The sequence below is a fragment of the Echiichthys vipera genome (assembly GCF_963691815.1).
Source record: "Echiichthys vipera genome assembly, chromosome: 9".
Lineage (NCBI taxonomy): Eukaryota > Metazoa > Chordata > Actinopteri > Perciformes > Trachinidae > Echiichthys > Echiichthys vipera.
In genome coordinates this window covers 11,449,799-11,467,346 of record NC_139834.1, presented here as the reverse complement: position 1 = coordinate 11,467,346, position 17,548 = coordinate 11,449,799, and the positions used below count along the sequence as shown (strand labels likewise).

General features: G+C 41.3%; 1 protein-coding gene across 1 annotated transcript in view; it reads left to right on the top strand.

The window, feature by feature from the left end:
* LOC310951646 (nuclear receptor coactivator 3-like) overlaps positions 1–17,548 on the top strand; it is a 60,576-nt gene continuing 43,028 nt past the window's right edge. Inside the window, exon 1 of the mRNA XM_083919968.1 lies at positions 1–86. The gene's annotated coding sequence lies outside the window, so the exon portion shown is untranslated. The remainder of the gene's footprint in view (positions 87–17,548) is intronic.

Genomic DNA, 17,548 nt, shown 5'->3' with positions numbered 1-17,548 from the left:
ATTTAAACAAACAGTGCCGAAGATGGCGGAGAGTTAATGGTGTAAAGAAGAAATTATCGATCCGGTTTGAGCGATACGTCCACAAGGTAAGCTCGTGCAACGTGTTTGCAAACACCCAGCTTATTCAACGCGACTTTGCATTTGCTTTGCACTACGATAGAGGACGGAAATGTAGTGACTTTATGTTCCCAGCGTCGGGGCACACACGCATACACACAATATTGGCATCGCTACGGTGCGGAGGGCACAGTGCATGGTCATTTAGTACATGACAGCAAGAGATTTACTAACCTGTCCGTGACCGTGGTGAAGTGCACGCGGCATGTCTTGTTTGTTTGTTTGTTTGGTTGTCAGCTGCAAAAATGAATGAACCAGAAATATGTATTTGTTCTTTTATAAACTTAACTTGATCACGCAAAGCCAGTTTACGCACAAGCCGGTGGGATCACAGAAGTGTTTCCACAAAGCGTCGGGAAGTTTTTTTCGGAGGAACAGCACACACAGTTGGACACTCGCGCTTTAAACACGCACAAACACGGCGATAGTTAACTATTTTCTCTCGCATGTCCGCGATTGTCGGTGTAGGGAACTGTACAACAGCTGAGCCTGACGCTCATGTGAACGTGAGAGGGTCTGATCCCAAATGTTTGTTGATCGAGAGCATGCCACTGCGTGTCATATGCATCATGTTTTAAAGAGGACACCGGTGTGTTTTTACTGTGCTTGTTACTACAAACATGCCACGCGAGAAAGAGGCAGGCGATGCTGAGTGTCAGCCAGCCTGACCGGGTCCCGACTGCTGATCGATGATTTAAAAAAAAAAAAAAGTGCGCTGCCTGTCTCCAGTGTGCAAGTCGCTGCACCGAATAGGGGCATGCATTGCCTATAAATGTGTGAGGTGAATGGTCGCTGAGCTCGTTAGGTCTCCTTCATACACCCCCCTCCTGTCATCTGCCTCATCCTTAATAACGTGTCTCACTGTATATCTGCAGGGGGCAGCAACGTGGCCCCGTGCATACACACACGCTGTCATGTCACCCTGAAGGTCCGCGGTTTTGATCCCTGAAAACAGCCAGCTAGTGCAGTGTGTTTGTTTGTGTGTGTGTGCACGAGACGCACCGTGTCCTTGAGCATGACACCAGAGCCCTATGATAATACCTGCTCGCACTGGATAATAGCAGTCTACTCTTCAGTACGCGTGTGTGTAAACAGTAGTTGAATGGAAGAGATGCAGATGGTTTTTGTGTGTGAACGGATGAAGGATGTGAGGTTGAGTTAATTACATGGAGGTCAGTGGTTAAATTTAGAGCAGGTTGCTTTGTGACTGAATCAGGCTTATTTTTTCTCATTATCGATTAGTGTGTGAGCATTTTTATTTATGAAATGTGGGGGGAAATAGTAAAGAGTCCATATTGACATCTTCAAGTGTCATATTTTTTTTCTGACCACAGCCAAAAGCCCAAAGGTATTCAGTTTACGGTGGTGAAAGTCAGAGCGAGGCAACAAATACTCACATTGGAGCAGCTGAAACCAGAGAATGATGACTGTAATTTTTTTTAAATGGAAAAATTACATTTAAAAGCATCTCTTGTATGAAATCGACGCACAAATGCACGCAAACCTATTTTCTTCTAAAAGGTTTACAAGCAGAAAGTCCGAATTAGCAAAAGTAGTTCTGAAATCATTTACAAAGGCAAGAACATGATCAAAAATGTACCGGGAGCTGTGCCTATTCTGTTTATTTTACTGCTCTATTTCTTATGCATTCTTACTAAAAAAATATTGTCTCTGTGATATAGGTTGTTGTCTCACTATTCTTTCTGCTTTCAATCGATTTATAGTTTGTCAACCTTGAGTTTTACAATGAATCGGTTATCAAAATGGTTGGCAATTCATTGTTTACTCATTGACTTTTCGTTTTAATTTACAACCGGTTTCACTTCTATGGCCGAATTGTCTGTCTGCCGCCCGTGTGGAGGGTCAGTGGTGATGAGAAGCCCTTCACTTGTTCCATTGCAGCTTTCTCCTGACAGATTTACAGTCTACTCTGTGGCCCAAGTCTCTGCACACGCGCGGGCCGACACGCGCCTACAACCTGCTTACAAGGAATTGAGGGGACATGGACTGGGGAGAGGGGTGTGGGCGAGCTGCTTGGACCCGTGAGGGGTCTTCGCTAAGCGGATGGTGGGATGAATGTGTGGACGAAGAAGAGGAGGAGGAGGAGGAGGGTGACAGTGATGCATGATGTTTGCTGAATGGGAAAAAAGGGGACAGAGGTTAGCAGGGGATGCTGGTGACTGGGTCAGGCGCTGGGGGCAGGGCTCACGAGGCTGAGCGAGCGAGAGGCAGGACATCACACACCAGCCTGGGAAGCTCTGTTTGTGTGTGTGTGAGTGTGTGTATTTGTGTGTGGAGGAGGGAGGGAGGGGTGTGTGTCCCGTAAAGGGGGAGGAGCTCAGGTGGAGCCTCTTGCTGGAATTCTACCTGCCATTTTTTGTGTTTTGTGTCTCTTCTTGTTTCTGCCCTCCTCGACTCTGCTCTGTGATTTGAAAAAAAAATATTTTGTGGAATCAAGAAGTTTTACGGATCACATTCTTTGCTCTCTCTGCGGCATCTCTCTCTCTCTCTCTCTCTCTCTTTCTCTCTCTCTCTCTCTCTCTCTCTCTCTCTCTCTCCCTCTCTCTCTCCTGCCTCCCCCAACTCAGTGGAGTGAGCTGAACTGTTGTCCTGTTGTTGTCGGGGCCCCTCTCCCATGTGTCAGGATGTGTTTACGATGAATTAATCTTCACCAGCTCTCATTCTGTGGAGGAGGGGTCTTTTTAAAAATTATGTTTCCCATTTTTGTCCTCAACTCGGGCATCTCCAGTCGGAGCGGTGGATACACCCTCGCCTGATTTGATGTGGTCTTAATAGGTTTGTCCCCAATGATGACCAATAATCGAGATATCAAAATCTCATATTGTGACTTCCCAATGTCAGGTAAAGCTGTAGTCTTAGTTGTGGATGTTGTACAATTTGGGTCTCATTTAGCTGGAGCGATTCTGTATTTTTTGGTTTAGAAGCTGTGATTTTTTTTTTACTGGAGAAAGTGCTACTATAATGTTATTCCACAGCCACAAATTAATGTAGTTGGAGCTTCTTGGAGTCGGAGGTAATGCTCAAGACCACATTTGGATCAACCTTTTAAGGCAAAACACAAAAACAGAGTTCTAACTTGTATGATTTTGCATATATGAAGTCAATATCTACCAACATGTATTGCTCTCCTCTGTAGCCAAAAGCATCAGAGATGGATTTTTCCACCTGTAAAGTTATCTAGAGACACTTTTTGCTGCTTCTCTTGCTATAATGAATTGGAGGTAGGTGTGGGATTTATGTGTTGGTCTTAGCTTTGACAACCAAATCAGCTCTATTTTATTGTACAGCTAACGGTTTGAAACCAGAAATACTATCTACATCCCGTTAAAAAAAGACATCCTGGCTGCTTTCAAGGCTCATAAGACCACTTTCCACTTAACTATCAATGGAAGTCCTTCACAGTGTCTTTTGAAAGCTTTGAGTTTAATTTATTTCACATTAAAGATGTAAGTACATCCTCAAGTGTTAAAGATGATCTTAATTACCCTTATTGTTGATTTGTTTGATATAGATAGCTTTCTCCTGTCTCTTTACACTCAAACTAAAACAAAAAAGTATACTTCTAATAATACAAATGTTACTTCCTTTGTTTATTCCCTTGTATGTTGTGCTGATCTTGTCAGTAGTGGTGTACGTGCTGTGTGTGTTGGATATGATGGTCTTGTGGTTGTGCAGGAAGCTGACATGCTTTCATGAGTCAAGACGATACAGGAAGAAATGTTTGTGCCACACAAAATGTCTCAGTGTTGACACCACCTGCAATATCTTTTCTCTTACAGAGGCGTCTGAAAGAACTAATTTAATAAATATTTTTCATATGCTGAGTGATCATTATGACTGCTAACATTGTAACTTGTTTTTGCCACAGCACTAACATATTATAAGTTGATGTGGTAAACATATTAGCAGTTGCCTATTTATAAATGCAGCAGATTTGGAGCAACAGTAACGTTTAATTTTCTTTGTCATGTTTATAGCCCAATATTTACTTCTTTTACCTCTGTTTCTGGTTTCCACCAACTCCTTGGGGAATTATCGGACTCTTTAGCTGCTAAAGGCTTCACCATGTTCACCAACTCTTTGCTAATTGTGTCTTGGCAATCCATTTATCAGAGCATTTTGCTGGAGATGGCTGCCTGCTGCTAGTTTAAGAGTGAATCAAAAACAGATTGTATGCAAAGATGGACGACATGATTATTATTTTAGGTTGTTATACACATTAAACCGATGTCTGTTCAATTTTTCTGAAAAGTTTTATTTAGTAAATGAATGCTATAAATGTGGGGTGAAACGTCATGATTGACTGTGGTGATTGGCTTGTGATTGATCGGGCAGGATACAAGATGGCTGTGCCTGTATCTGGGATATTTTGGCCTCTAAAGTTGGGGGGTTGTAAATCAAAAAGATGTTGAAAGATGCTAACTGTGGGTTTGTCACCAATAGCAACCCCTTTTCCATTACTCACAGTGACCCATAGTCAAAATATTGATTAGAGCAGCTTTAAGCAGGACTCGACAGGAATGGTTGGTTACTACTAGTACTTTGTTCACCAGGAAGTAAGGGTGGACTTGGACTTCTAAGCTGATGCAAATAATCTTAATTACTCAAATTCCCAAAAGCGTATGCCTGGTTGACAGACTGGCAACCACTTATAAAAGTTAGTGTTGAGCCCAGATATGTTTTTTTATTTATGTCAAATTTTTGCATGTATCCGGATGCATTCATCTTTTTCTCTCTCATATTCTAATAAGGTTAGGGTAGAGTTCTAAAATAAAACCAAAACACATACCAAAACCAACTCATCCCAGAGAAACCCAAGTCACAGATTGTATAAAAGGAAAACGGAGCCCTCACGGATAATTATAACATAACAACATAACATTTCATATTTATGACACATAGTGTAAATTGTTGTATATTGTATATAGTATATTTTCTATTCTTATTTTTTATTTTTATCTTCTATTTTATTTTTAATTATCTTTGTTTACCTTATGTAAACTGAGGGTCTGTGCTGTCTGTGTGTGTGTAAGCTACTGCTCACGTGAATTTCCCCGCTGTGGGATCAATAAAGTCTATTCTATTCTATTCTATTCTATTCTAATAAAAATGTAAGGGGGTTTGACTCATTTCTCACTGATGCTGACAGCAGAGATGACACTGAAGTGGCTAGCTAAAGAGTTATTAACAATGAAGAACATTGACTAAAGGCATAAGTAAACAGTATCTACACTGATTTGCATTTTTATTGGTTTACACAATTTAAAGAAATTGGCTGAAAACTATGCAGTAAAACCTTTCGTGAGAAACTATGATTCTAGAAATTATTGTTAAATGTAAGCAACAGTTTGGGTCTCCTTGAGCAGTGTGAGTAAGAAGTACCACATGTGACACGCACAAAACCATGTGTAAGACACAGAAAATAGACACCACAATGTTTATGGTTGTCATTCATTAGCATGTGGTCATGGCCATGGGTCTGTAAGTGTAGTTACATTAACAATATCCCTATACTTACAATTTATACCTGAGCTTGAATAAATCTCTTTCTTTACATGTCAGTAAAGCTTACAACATGGACCTACTGTTAAGGCACAGACTTAACGTAAAGCAGTCTTTTTTAATAAACTCCGGCTTCACTAACTACATTGTTGGTGATCGTTTTCTGTGTAGGGAGAGGTTTGGTGTTATTTCGAGCAGTATTAGGGGTTCAAACATGCAGTTTGGAGCTGTTCACCGAGCTAATCAGTGTTAGCCTTTTGACTGTTCCGCGATTTCTCCATACATGGTTGATCAACGGGGGAAAAAAATGACTTGGTGGCATATTTGATGTATTTTCATGCAGAAAAAGAGAATCTATTCTTGTCACACATTTCACTCCAAGTCTGCGAAGTAGGGATGCACCGATTGTGAAATTCTGATCTGATACTGATCTTTATGATAAAAAAAAACAACTGAACTGTCAAAAGTCATCATCCCATCATTAAATTATCTTGGATTAAGCACAAATTAAATCATACAAATATATGAAACCCGCTTTGATATATCCTCCTTTCACATCAAAAAATATGTATATATATGACACGCATAATGTAAATTCATGCATTCATGTATGTGAAATTACTATGACTAGAATGATAATTGATTAATTGTTTAATCCAACAATTGCCTATTATTATTTTTAATCTTTTAGGTTTTATGCTTTTAGTCGGACAAAACAAGCAATTTGAAAATATCATCACCCTTTTTTTTTCACCTTTTTTGATGATAAAAATACTTCCTAATATGTTAAATGGTTACACTTTATATGTTTGTATGGTCCCGACCTGGAGCGAGTTTTGAAACCAGGTCACTTAGCAATAGGAACTGAACCATTCAGACTAACAGCAAACATGGGTCATGTCCTTGCTTTGGTCTGAAATTGATCTAAGAGTTGTGTCAGTTAATTTGTGTTATCTGACGAATCGAGAAATTAAGTCACAAATTCATCTATGTGTCATTTCAGTAGAAAAATGTATTTTGGTTTTATGCACTTTTTTTGGAGTTGAAGAGCTGGAAAGTAATCGATACATTTGTGTGTGATAATGTAACTAAATATCAAACAAGCATGAGCTGATGCACCATTGGAACGATTGTCGACTGTGTTTCGTCTGTTTCCTTTTTTCCCCTGAATGCTTCAGTGCAGCTCATGTCCTCTGCTGCTTTATTTTTCTGAGAGCTTTTTCTTCTGTGAGAGGAATGTCAAGTGTCCATCTCAATGCATTTCTCCCTGTTCTGTGTCTTGTTTTGTTACTTGTGGTTCACTCTTGATTTCCGTCTCTTTCTCCTCCTCTAGTCTTTGTCTTCTGCAATGTTTCGTTCTCGCGGTATGCAGTTCACTGTTGCCCATGGTCTTTTTGTTCTTTAGGTCTGACTCGTAACAATGCAGCTAAACAAGTTTATATTTTAACATAAAACATATTGTCTTTGTACAACCATGGTTTTCTTTTGTGTTAGTACAGGTAAATGTGTGTGTGTGTGTGTGTGTGTGTGTGTGTGTGTGTGTGTGTGTGAGTGAGAGAGAGAGAGAGAGAGAGAGAGAGACACATGAAGGAGGGGAGGCAAATAGTGAGGTGGAAAGGAGGGGGGAGGAGACGTGGAGAGTCGTTTTATTAACGTGGCGACTCCCGCTAAAATTCAGGGAGTGCTGTTGCATCCAGCTGTTACTGGTTGCGCGAGGCTTCGTTGCCATGGCAACACAGCCTCGTGCGCCTGCTCAAGGTCGTTCATCCAGTTCTGAACTGAGCAGTGTGCTGCACATAGGATGCACACGGAGAGCGAGAGAGGCAGAGAGGAAGAGGAAAAACTACTTCAAAGTGACCAATCAAATGCATTTCTCTTCTGCCCCCCCCCATATCTCTCACACACACACACACACACACACATAAATACACCCACATAAATACACTTACTTTCTTCAATAAAGAAACAAACAAAAAAGAACCCCTGGCCTTGGGGCTTGTAGGTTCTTTTGCCAGCTGATAAAATATTTAGCCGGTCAGTGGGAGAGAGAGGGATACAGTGGCTGGAGAAGAAGCGAGCAGCAGAGCTTGGCTTTGTGTTTTCCTTTCTCTAATGGTGCATTGCTGTGAGGCTACCTGGGGCTTCCTCTCCTCTCCTCTCCTCTCCTCTCCTCTCCTCTCCTCTCCTCTCCTCTCCTCTCCTCAGAGGGCTGCTGCATCCCTCGGGGGCTTTGCTGCATGTTTGCCGGCGCTGACTGGACTCAGTATGGCACACATTGTGTCTTTTTAAAGACCCCAATGCATTTTGTGATGGCAGCAATCTTGCAGGTTCATTGAATGTTTTAGTGTGCGGAACTGGGTCAAATAAAATTTTGGTCACAATTTGTGTCAGAAAACCTCAGTTTTGAGGCACGTCAGCCCATGAATACCGTAATTGTAGCTCTAAAGGGCAAATGGAGAAAACAAGATGTTAGAGAGTCTGCTTAATGCTAATACTAGCATGGCAACATGCTCGGAATGACAATGCTAACTTGCTGATGTAATGCAGGTATAATGTTTTCCATGTTCAACCGCTTAGTTTAGCAGGTTAGCATGCTAACATTAGCTAATTAGCACTAAGCACAAATTACAGCCTGAGGCTAGTGGGAATGTCATTAGTTTTGCAGATATTTGGTCATAAACCAGTATTGGACAAATTAAAAAAAGTTTGCCCTGATGGTGGCACTAGATGTAAAGTCAGATTGTCACCAAAGTCATTAAGATTCATCCAGAGGGAGACATAATGTCTGAACCAAATGTCACAGCAAACCATCAAATAGTTGTTGAGACATTTCACTCAAAACCATAAATGTCAATGTCACGATGGTGCGAGATGAAAAGTCAGGGAATCATTAAAGTCAGGTTCATCTTCTGAGGACCATGAATGAAATGTCACTGTAATCCATCCAGTGGTGGTTGAGCTATTACAGCCAAAGTGGTGGTGCTATTTCTATAGCCATCTTTTTAAAAAAATGCAATCGGAGAAGAGTCATCAGTATTGGTGCACAGTATCATATCATTTGTAATAATACCAGTGGGGATTGCTCTAAGACTGCAAGGGAAACTCACCCTCCACTAAAATCTCACCAAAAAAAAAAGTGGTGAAATATGCATTTTATTGACTAAATACGTGCTAGAAAGCCTTCATCTTTTGTTCAGAATCAGCTACTTCTCACAGGTAACCGGCGCAACTTCCTTCTCATTCATCCCCACAGCGCTGTACACAGTTGGATGCTCAGCTTCTACGGACTTCAATGAGAAGTGTAGAGCGGGTTGTTCCACTGCAGCCAAACTAGACGCTCATTGGATAAATGCTGGACTTTGTGCCACCAATCGGACGCTCAGCGTCTCTGGGGGTCTATGGGACAGTGGGTTGGCCTGAACGTTCGGCTTCTGCATGATGATTGGATGAGCTGTCTGAGGCGGAATATTTTTTTGATTGACAGCTAAATGAGCGAATCAGCGATCTTGAAGTACAAACATCCAGCGGAGCATTTTCTAAGTTTTTCATTCCGTTGCTCTGAACTGATCCGGAGACTTAACCGATCCCCAGCGTCTTTGTCTTTGTTAAAAACGACTAGCGTTGTGTTTGGAGACTCTGTTCTGTCACTCTGCGGTTTCTTTCCACAAGGAGCAGCGGCAGCTGCGGAGCTTCTCCCCCCCGTCACGATCACTCACACTCACAGGTGGTCACACTTCACAGTAGCCTGGCGCAGCAGCTCCAGCTGGGCCAAGGCCGTTTAGGCAGCCTAGCTCTGCTGGCCATTGAGAGGACACCGGTCAAGTCTGTGGAAAAGACGCCCAGTTAGTACGACAAGGTCACAGATAATTTTCTTGAAAAGGAACGAAGGGTAGAATTTACATATAAATAAACAAAGATATTTATGATGTAGACTGGAAAAATTAGCTTCCCCTCCTTGAAAGACCAGCAGCCGCCACTGAATAATACATATATAAATCCTAACATGGTTAACATTTGTCTTATTGTGATATTAACATTATTAGAACAGCAGACCAGGGGAGTTTCTACAGGGTGGCCTGGGGTGGCCATTTAGATTTTAGGGGTCACCCCAGGCCACCCTGTAGAAACTCCCCTGGTCTGCTATCCCGCAGGACCGCCAGTGATCAATCTCGGCCTGTCTTTAGGAGGCTATAGCAGGTCCTTAATTAAAGCTAAGATGAAACTTAATGAAATTTAATCTCACAATTATAGTGACCTAAGTTATCAGTAGGATCGCAGTATTCTTTTAAATGTGCTGAAAATGTTTGCAAAGTACTGTTACACACCAAGTTTTATATTGAAAACCACAAATACAATTTGCAGCATGTTTTGTTTGCGTAAAAATTTAAATAATAACAGCGATTATTTATTTTTCATGTTCTGCAGACAGGGTGACCATCCTTGCTCAGGTTTCTCCCGCTCCAAAAACCAAGATATGGCTACGCTTCAGACTAAGACTTTCTGAAGGCTGAAAAATATCTACCAGGTTCTCAAGGAAGCAAAAAAAAAAGAGTTGCTGCCTCTGTCTTGGCGACTGTTGCCAGACCTTACCATGAGTTTTTCTGAGCTATAATCAAACATGGTTTAATGATAGTTAAAAATTGAAATGGTGATACTTATGGTCAAGATTTTTTATTTGTTTCAAGCATTGACAAACTGACCAACAATTTTTGTCCTTAAAAATGAGATGTGCTTCTCCTTCCGATCAGAAATGTGGGCTTTTCTTTTGGGAATTCCTCTCTACTCTAGTCTAATAAACTGTTGGCTAGTTTGTTTGTGTACAACAACCATAGCAACACGCGGACCTGACTGTAAGCCGCAAACAGGCAGGAGACCGTAAACTGCCACAAGCTGTGGTAAAAACCCCAATTAACACACATATTCTGAATTGGATACATGTACCAAAGATGCTTCTAAACCCTGAATAATATCGGCATAACCCATGTCAGAAAATTGAGAAAGACGCCTAATTCGGAAAATCCAATATGCTGCTTTCATGTATCAAATTTGAAGTGTTGTCACGTTCTGAATAAAAGTGAGATATTAGTGTGCATGTAAATGTAGTCATTGACCAGGAGACAGGATGAGTTAGGATTTAATTCCGCAGAAGGGGCAATGATTGATCAATCACATTGTTATGTTCACTTTGCAGTAATTAATCAGAGAAGCAAATCACATTGTTTGAATAAAAAAAGTTTTTACAAGCTTTTTAAGAAAAGTAAAGTGGCTCAATCAGTCATTTTAGGTTGTCGTATAGTAGCAGTGATAGAGAGAGAATTTGGTCCTGAATCTTGCATGCAGGCTGGTTTTGGTCTCCAAAGCTCTAAATGAGCCGTCAGTATCTCTTTGTTTGGATTCATGAGCAGATTTATTCTTTTATATACCTATTTTTATTTGAGAGTACAGCTGAAGATTGATAGGAAGTTGGGTAGAGAGAGCGGGGGAGACATGCAGCAAAGGGAGTTGGATGACCAAATATTTTTTACCTAATGTCTTCAGGGAGTGTCAGAAATCACAGTGAAGGGGGTTTTAAGAAACCCCACTCACATCGCTGGTTTGCAAACATATGAAGGCGAGAGAGCAGGAGATCACTGTCCGCTTGGGTTACATATAAGTACATGCATACATATTCCTGAATCTACCACAAAAAGACACCGTGTGCTGGAGGGTGGGACCCGCTTCTGCTTGTTCTTTCGCAGGGTGCATACAGAGTTCAGCCGGATTTTCACAAACTTTTCAGGGGGACCAGAGAGATGAATTATGTTGCTTTTTGTGGTCAGTGACATGATGGTTTAGGGCTGATGTGTGTTATGTATGCGTGTCATTGTTTAAAAGAGAGTAAGAAAAACATAATCTGTCACCTTTTTGTAAACCCTGAGCAGAGGAGAGGTGGATTTTAGGGGTATGGGGGGAGTTCATTTCACATTTCTTCTTGCTGTAAGGTAATAGATGCTTATTAAAGGGGTCTTCACAGGGGAGGGTGTGAGTTCTGTTTTGTTTTTTTTACCCTTTTTCCATTGTAAAAGTCCAGACCTAGTTTATGTGTTTTAGAGCTGCTTTAGGTGCTCATTCTCATGCACGTGCACACACACACCCACACACACACACACACACACACACACACACACACACACACACACACACACACACACACACACCCATACACACACACACATTTATTGGGTAGGAGTTGAGTTAAATGTTACCAGCTGCAGTACAGCGAGCAAGTGGCTTCAACTCTGCCTGAACCTGGCATTACGTGACCACCTTCTCAACTTAATTCACTCCTATCCTGCCATCCCCTCAGCCACCACAACTCCTATATCACCCCACACGCACACACGCACACACGCACACACATGCACACACACAAATATATACACGTCGCCATCTCCATCCACGAGCTCCTCTTTCCAGTGTCACTAACAGCAGCATCACTCATCTCATGATAGCGGTGGAGCACTCCAAGGTCTGCTACCCCCACCTTGTTACCTTGGTGTGGAGCAGCCGACCGACCAGGCGGGTTTTGTCTGATTGGCTGCCACACCGCCACCCCTCCGAGGTCACACTGTTGATGCTGTGATGTCACAGAGACTTGTTTATCCATACCTCCTGTTAAGCTCAGTTGGCACATGCTGTACACAATAGCATCTTGCATAAGCAATAACATTAGTGATGGCTTTATTCTTAATTTGGATCCCCATTAGTGTTCCACCAAGTGGTCGCTGTGGGTGCACACAACATTAGGATTCAATAATAATAGAGATTTAGGAAAGTGGAAAGTTGAAAGTTGGTAATGTAGCAGAAACTTGGCTTTTCCCCTGTTTCTTTTCCTCATGGTACATGTTCACAGGGTCAGTCATTTCCACGCTGCCACAATTCAGCAGCGTCATGGATTATTTCTCACCTCAGATGTTTTCAGTTTTCATTGCACTGAATTAAGTGTTTTGCCCATTAAGTGTTTTGTTATTGGAGTATCTGATAACAGCACACAACAGAAAACACACCTATTCATCTCTTAAAATGTGAAGTTTGTAGATTACAACCTTTCTTTTAATGCCTTTTGATGTCCATATTTTCAACATATAACAGATAACAGATATAACAGAGTCTCCGAGACAGAAATGTGCTTGCTGACATTACAGTGTTAGTCAATACGCAGGTTTACAAGTGATAACAGAGTTTTTTTATTTTGCCTCCACAGTTAGCCACATTAGCCAGGAAAGAACAATGAAGGACTAATCTGGTTACATTTAGTGTAGTGACTATTTGTCAAAATGTTTTCTTTCAAATCTAAAAGGTACACATAGGCCACTGATTCACCAGTTCAGTTCGGGTAGTACTCAGGCAAAAGAAATCTGTTGGCCAGGCAAGATTAACATACATGTCATGATGCCATGCCCAGGTAAAAAAAAAAAAAACGTGTCCTGGCGAATTACCTGTCCCTAATGCACCTGCTACCTTTATTAGTTACCCACAAACCCAACAAGTGTTTGGTCTGGTGCTAAGTGCTTCTAGTGTCTACAAAAAATGAATACTGACATAATCAAACTAATGAAACAGTTCCTATATTTGGTTTTGGTGATGTTCATTACTGATTTGTTCATTCTCACCCATTTAATAATGGCTTTACACTCTCAGCTCCGCAACCTTTTAATGGATTGATCCCATTTTGCCTCAGTATGTGATATTAATGCCTTTAACCCCATGAAACTGTTGTGTAAGAGAAGTTTTGACTGCTCAGTGACACATATGACTAAGGAGATTTTGAAAACGTGCACATGTCATGCAGAGAAGTCGCAGGCTCAGGCTGTCGGCAAACTGCTGAATTTCACATTCTGCTGTGGACGGGGGAATAAGCGGAGTTACAACCTTCACCATGTGTTTCTGCCAAGCTGGGAAGAAGCCCTCTGTGCATCGGCCTCAGCTCAGGCAGAGGGGAGGGAGTGTCTTTTGTTGAATCAGCTTTTCTTCTCTAACCCCCACCCCTCTCATTTTCTTTTACTGCCTCCCTCCCTCACAATGAATCTGTTAGTCCTGTGAGATCCGAGTCGTAGTAAACAGACAGTGACATCCGCATGCTTTCTTTAGAGGATAAGGGGCCAGAATTTAAATATTGATTTGATGCAATGTGAGACAAAGATTCCGGTTCGCCTTGTGTTCCTCTTCTCAGAGCTTTTTATAGCTGTTGTTTGTGTATTTTTAGGTGTTCAACAAATCAGCCTTTATTCAAACGGAAGGCTTCTTTGCGTTAAGATTCTTCTCTTCATCTGCTTCTCGCTGTGTGCATGTTCCTGTGTCTAAGTTAGACACGATGCCCAGGATGAAATATCATCTCCTGTTGGACTTGGCTTCCCACTCAGGTAACCATCAGGTGAACAGTCTCGGCTTGCCTGCAGATGTAGAAAGCTGAAGCTGATGTTCACCGAGCTGATCAAGCCATCACCAGTAGATTCAGGAGTAGTGTGATAGACGAAATGCTGCATTATCCTCTTCAACAATAGAGCTGTGAACAGAGAAGATCCCAAAGTGTAAATCCAGTTTGTATCCTGAATCAAGGATTTTGACCATAATGTTGTAACCATCCACGGTAGACTTACCACAAGCTATAAGATTGTGAAACTACAGCTGACTTTCAACTAGCATGTAAGTTCTGCACCTGCATGAGAGGAAATAACTTTCCATGCCAGCTGGTGGTGGTAGTCTGTATTCAGGGAAACCATGAGACTTAAGATGCTGGTTAGCACTTTAACAGCACAACCCAATATTGAAAATACAAATGATATGTCAAGTTTGCTAGCAAACAAGAGCACAACGGCTAAAATAATAATCTGACCTGATATAACAAGTTTGTTATGGTTCTCAAATCTTCCCATTTGGGAACGTGGTTACAAAAAAATACTGTTTTCAGGCTCCGATAACGCCGGCTGCGTGTGGATGGTCGGCCAAAGCGATACAAAAGTAGTGCGGTTTCAGGAAAACGCGTCCACGCGTGGACAGGCCCTTAAGTAACGCTGGCTAAGATTGAAACTTATCTCTCTACATTGTGTGAGCTGGTCCAAGAACCAGTATGTTAACAAATACAACATCAGAGACTCTGGCAGCCACATAGATAATTAAGAAAATCAAATTGCATGTGCGAAAGATGAGGCTGACAATCTTGAAAATCAAAGCAGGAGATGAAACCTTTCAACCTCAATCACACTGAAGAGGCCTTATCGCATCAGCCAAATCTCCACCTCTACATACCATCACTACCTTGATTTCAATGACAAAGAAATGTCAGCCCATCGTTATTGTATAATTCAGCCTGTTTTTCACATTCAAACATTACTGATGTAATCCTGTTTTGAGTATAGGTGGTGGTGCCGCCCTGTATTTACATTTGCATCACGGATTGTACCTTTGACAAGGGTGGATGTCTGTTATTATAGGAACATAAGTGTGTACTCGAATGAAAGCAGCTAAAGGTTACTACAGTAAACACGCATGCACAGTAGAAACACATACTGTGCACATGTATGTGTTAACTGAAAACCGTTCTTCTCTCACACGTCATTGACAGGCCTCCAGTAAAGGCCTTGTGGAGAGTACGTGTTAGGGAAAGAGAGACCGTGCTGGGCTATCTCACCAGGGCTAAAAATAACACCATCTCAACACTAGACTTACACAGAGAAAAGGAGGGAGGGAGAACACAAGAGAGGGTGGAGGCAAGGGAGAAGGTGGGGGTGAGAGGGAGGCAGAGTGAGAAAACAACAATCAAAGCAAGAGAGAGGAGAGGAGACGGGCAGAGGGGCAGGGAAAAGAAAACAAGCCATTAATAATTTACCTGGAGGACACTTTTAGTCCGACCTTTAGTTCTGGTCAGTGTTGTTCAGCAAAGAACAAAGTGTTATATAGTGTTGGGAAACTCTTTCACATGATCTGGTTGGTGTGCACCGTCTGGAAGTCTGTTCCCACAGCGACTGGCCAGGTGTGCTCAGGTGCTAAGCGGGCATACAGGCCCAAAATAGCACGGTTATAAAATATATTTTAAAAAACAGGTACCAGTAAGATGATGAAATAAGATCCAGGAAGAAGAATTTAAGTAAAAGATTCATAAGGTTCCAGCTGGCAAACACTGTGCTGTAGTAGGCTGGATTTTACAGTTCTGGGAAGTTATTCCGACAAAAATATTTCATGTAATTTCCCCACTCAACTTCATATAAAAATGACAGCTACCTTGTTAACGTCAAACACTAATCCGTCAGGAATGTGTGTTTGCATTTACTTTCTGTATCAGTGCAGTGTTGCGTCGTAATGCAAAGGTTGAACCAGGTCAATATTTTTGTTCCTGTGTTCAGGTCTTTGGGGTTAAGTTGTAGAAACTATTAGTGATGGTGAGCAGAGGGAATCCGCTTCATTCCACTTCATGTGATCAATAAGTAAGCAAGGTTAAGCAGTGAGTACGGTTTACTTTATTACCCTAGACTATGATTCTGTACAAAATAATAGGAAAAGGAAAGGGGCAAAGGCAGCAGTAAAATCTTAATTATTTAAAAGAAAATAAGCTACTCTGAAAAAAGGGGGCAGGTTTTCGGTTATTTTATAGCCTTTCATAAAATTATAAGAGGAACTTTTTTTTATCTGAATGTGTTGAGGCAGTGATCGACAACTGGCGGCCTACGGGCCACCTGCCAAAGCTTCCCATCCGGCCCACAGAATATTCAACCTTAGAGACAAAGATACTGATATCATATGAAAGAAGATGACCCAAGGCATTAACTAGGATCAAACATGTCATGGTAGTTTGTTAGAAAGGGAAAATAACGCTCCAAAGTTTAGGTCCAAGTTGATTTTTGCACGGGAAAAACTAATATGGACATTTTCAAAAGGGTCCCATGCAGTATTAACATGTAAATTATATTCTAAATAGACATCAGAACCGATTTGTTTTGAGCATCAAATGAAAATATCAAAATTTTATCAGTTAAAAACATTGTTATTAGGAGTGGACTTTATTATTGCAAAGCAGAGCGAAGGGTCGTAAAACAGGAAACAGTTTTAACGTAAGTGTATCACCAGCCGTTCGCCTGTATTATCCCTGGACGGATCTGCTCTGCCGTAGTTTCTGGTCTTTTTGTGTTGCTTTTACTGGGTGATCGCCATCCAAGTGCAAGTAGACTTGATTTACACATTTCTAAGAATATACAAGTGAAGTTTTATATTTGTACATGAACATTTACATGTCAAATTAGTAAATTAGAAATTAAGAAGATTTGACCGTATATTTTGGAGCTATTAAAGCATGTCATTTTATTGCATAGGACTGAAATATGGTCCCGGATGTTAATTTGGAAGACCAGCATCTCCCAGTGTTTACGGCGAGGAGTTCGGGTGTCCGGCTAGGGCCGAGAGTAGCACAAGGCTTATTCACCGGTTTTGGCGTCCTTTTCACCGCTCTTGTAAAACACAAATTTAAATTAGGCGGTTAAAACGTTATGGATAAGAACTTAAGTTTTACACCATTAAATTAACAACAACAAAACATAATTTATATTGTAGGTTAAACAGAAACAGTTTGATATAATTTAGGCAGGAGAAAGTTGAATCACTGAACTGAATTAGAGTTTCGATGGAAGACTTCTTGCTGTCAGCAGGTATTGCGTGACACAGAACTCATGTGTAGACGCACAGTTTATAATCCTGATAGTTTCTGTGTCTCACCTTGAGTTTAGTCATTTCTCAGGACAGATTTGCTGTCCAACATGACGTGCAAAATTGTTAAACCCTTTCAGAAGGTTTAATTGGTGAACCAGGAGGCTGGTTCCAGAGCTAACACGCTGACACGTCCTTGTTTGTTATCACAGATTCTATCCTTTGCTTTGCT